Here is a 4,130-nt window from a genome sequence, read left to right as displayed (position 1 = left end):
TCAAACTTGTTAAGACTTGATTAATTGAAATATGTTTCATATAGACAATTGACCACCCAAGTTGACCGGCGATTCACGAACGTTAAAACTTGTAAAAACGACATGACGATATATATATGGATATACATATGGTTAACATGAGATTATGATAAGTAAGTATCTCCATAAGTATATTAACAATGAGTTATATACAAATAAACAAGACTACTAACTTAAGGATTTCGAAACGAGACATATATGTAACGATTATCGTTGTAACGACATTTAAATGTATATATATCATATTAAGATATATTAATATATCATAATATCATGATAATATAATAATTTAACATCTCATTAGATATAATAAACAATGGGTTAACAACATTAATTGAGATCGTTAACTTAAAGGTTTCAAAACAACACTTACATGTAACGACTAACGATGACTTAACGACTCAGTTAAAATGTATATACATGTAGTGTATTTAGATGTATTAAAATACTTTTGGAAGACTTCAAGACATATATCAAAACACTCATACTTAACGAAAATGGTTACAGTTACTTTCCCATTCTTTTCTTTCATCAAGAATTCTAGTCGTATTCTTACCCGTATTATTCACAGCTTCAAAACGTACTTACTATGGGTATATACCAATAGGAACTAGCATGGGATTCCACTCTTGATTATGTCATGTATGACTAATCAATTTTAACTTCTACCATGAGCTAGTCAACTAACTAGAACTCCTTTTAACCCCACTCACCACTCACCAATTACCACTCATCATTCACTCCATTTCACTTCCAATTCTCTTTCTAATTCTCTCTCAACACACACACACTATTATGAACGTATTTTTCCAGTAGTTAATCATCATCTTCATCAAAAATCACTTCAAGAATCAAGCTATAATCATCATAGGAAGAACACTTCAAGAACACTTCAAAAATCCCTTCAAGTTTACTAATTTACTTCCAAGCTTTCTAATCCATTCCAAGTAATCATCTAAGATCAAGAAACCTTTGTTATATACAGTAGGTTATCTTTCTTATTCAAGGTAATATTCATATTCAAACTTTGATTCAATTTCTATAACTATAAACTATCTTAATTCGAGTAAAAATCTTACTTGAACTTGTTTTTGTGTCATGATCCTACTTCAAGAACTTTCAAGCCATCCAAGATCCTTTGAAGCTAGATCATTTCTTGTCACTTCCAGTAGGTTTACCTACTAAACTTGAGGTAGTAATGATGTTCATAACATCATTCGATCCATATATATAAAACTATCTTATTCGAAGGTTTAAACTCGTAATCACTAGAACATAGTTTAGTTAATTCTAAACTTGTTCGCAAACAAAAGTTAATCCTTCTAACTTGACTTTTAAAATTAACTAAACACATGTTCTATATCTATATGATATGCTAACTTAATGATTTAAAACCTGGAAACACGAAAAACACCGTAAAACCGGATTTACGTCGTCGTAGTAACACCGCGGGCTGTTTTGGGTTAGTTAATTAAAAACTATGATAAACTTTGATTTAAAAGTTGTTATTCTGAGAAAATGATTTTTATTATGAACATGAAACTATATCCAAAAATTATGGTTAAACTCAAAGTGGAAGTATGTTTTCTAAAATGGTCATCTAGACGTCGTTCTTTCGACTGAAATGACTACCTTTACAAAAACGACTTGTAACTTATTTTTCCAACTATAAACCTATACTTTTTCTGTTTAGATTCATAAAATAGAGTTCAATATGAAATCATAGCAATTTGATTCACTCAAAACGGATTTAAAATGAAGAAGTTATGGGTAAAACAAGATTGGATAATTTTTCTCATTTTAGCTACGTGAAAATTGGTAACAAATCTATTCCAACCATAACTTAATCAACTTGTATTGTATATTATGTAATCTTGAGATACCATAGACACGTATACAATGTTTCGACCTATCATGTCGACACATCTATATATATTTCGAAACAACCATAGACACTCTATATGTGAATGTTGGAGTTAGCTATACAGGGTTGAGGTTGATTCCAAAATATATATAGTTTGAGTTGTGATCAATACTAAGATATGTATACACTGGGTCGTAGATTGATTCAAGATAATATTTATCGATTTATTTCTGTACATCTAACTGTGGACAACTAGTTGTAGGTTACTAACGAGGACAGCTGACTTAATAAACTTAAAACATCAAAATATATTAAAAGTGTTGTAAATATATTTTGAACATACTTTGATATATATGTATATATTGTTATAGGTTCGTGAATCAACCAGTGGCCAAGTCTTACTTCTCGACGAAGTAAAAATCTGTGAAAGTGAGTTATAGTCCCACTTTTAAAATCTAATATTTTTGGGATGAGAATACATGCAGGTTTTATAAATGATTTACAAAATAGACACAAGTACGTGAAACTACATTCTATGGTTGAATTATCGAAATCGAATATGCCCCTTTTTATTAAGTCTGGTAATCTAAGAATTAGGGAACAGACACCCTAATTGATGCGAATCCTAAAGATAGATCTACTGGGCCTAACAAACCCCATCCAAAGTACCGGATGCTTTAGTACTTCGAAATTTATATCATATCCGAAGGGTGTCCCGGAATGATGGGGATATTCTTATATATGCATCTTGTTAATGTCGGTTACCAGGTGTTCACCATATGAATGATTTTTATCTCTATGTAAGGGATGTGTATTGAAATATGAAATCTTGTGGTCTATTGTTATGATTTGATATATATAGGTTAAACCTATAACTCACCAACATTTTTGTTGACGTTTAAAGCATATTTATTCTCGGGTGAATATTAAGAGCTTCCGCTGTTGCATACTAAAATAAGGACAAGATTTGGAGTTCATGTTTGTATGATATTGTGTAAAAACTGCATTCAAGAAACTGATTTCGATGTAACATATTTGTATTGTAAACCATTATGTAATGGTCGTGTGTAAACAGGATATTTTAGATTATCATTATTTGATAATCTACGTAAAGTTTTTTTAACCTTTATTTATGAAATAAAAGTTATGGTTTGTTTTAAAAATGAATGCAGTCTTTGAAAAACGTCTCATATAGAGGTCAAAACCTCGCAACGAAATCAATTAATATGGAACGTTTTTAATCAATAAGAACGGGACATTTCATAAGCGATGACTTTACCTCTTTGCATTAGAACACACCCGAGACCATTTAAGGAAGCATCACAATAAACCACCATATCTTCTACCCCTTCCGGCAACACTAACACCGGAGCTTGACACAACTTCTCTTTTAACAATTGAAAAGCAATCTCTTGCTCGTTCTCCCAATTAAACCTAGCATTCTTTCTCGTCAACTTCGTCAATGGAGAAGCAATCTTAGAAAATTCTTGGATAAACCGATGATAATAACCGGCCAATCCGAGAAAACTTCGGATTTCCGTAGGCGTAGTCGGTCGTCCCCAACTCTTCACCGTCTCGATCTTCCCCGGATCTACTTGAATACCATTTTCATTCACAATATGACCAAGGAATTGAACTTCGCTTAGCCAAAATTCACATTTGGAGAACTTTGCATACAACTTCTCCTTTCGTAGCGTCTTCAATACTTCACGCAAATGACGTTCATGCTCGTTCATACTTTTCGAGTAGACTAGTATGTCGTCAATGAACACTATTACCGACTTGTCCAACATAGGTTGGCACACTCAGTTCATAAGATCTATGAATGCCGCCGGTGCATTCGTAAGGCCAAAAGGCATCACCACAAACTCAAAATGCCCATACCGCGTTCTAAAAGCCATTTTCTCAATATCTTCCTCACGGACCCGCATTTGGTGATAGCCGGACCGTAGGTCGATCTTAGAGAAATACGTTGCACCTTGAAGTTGATCAAATAAATCGTCAATCCTGGGTAATGGATAACGATTCTTGATCGTCACTTTATTCAACTCACGGTAATCAATGCACATACGCATACTACCATCTTTCTTTTTCACAAATAACACTGGAGCGCCCCACGGTGAAGCACTCGGTCGAATAAAACCCTTCTCGAGCAATTCTTGAATTTGATTTAACAACTCTTGCATCTTCGTTGGCGCTAAACGATAAGGAGTTTTAGCAATGGGGG

Source organism: Rutidosis leptorrhynchoides, chromosome 5 (genome assembly GCF_046630445.1).
Source record: "Rutidosis leptorrhynchoides isolate AG116_Rl617_1_P2 chromosome 5, CSIRO_AGI_Rlap_v1, whole genome shotgun sequence".
Lineage (NCBI taxonomy): Eukaryota > Viridiplantae > Streptophyta > Magnoliopsida > Asterales > Asteraceae > Rutidosis > Rutidosis leptorrhynchoides.
Note: the sequence above shows the minus strand (reverse complement) of the source record.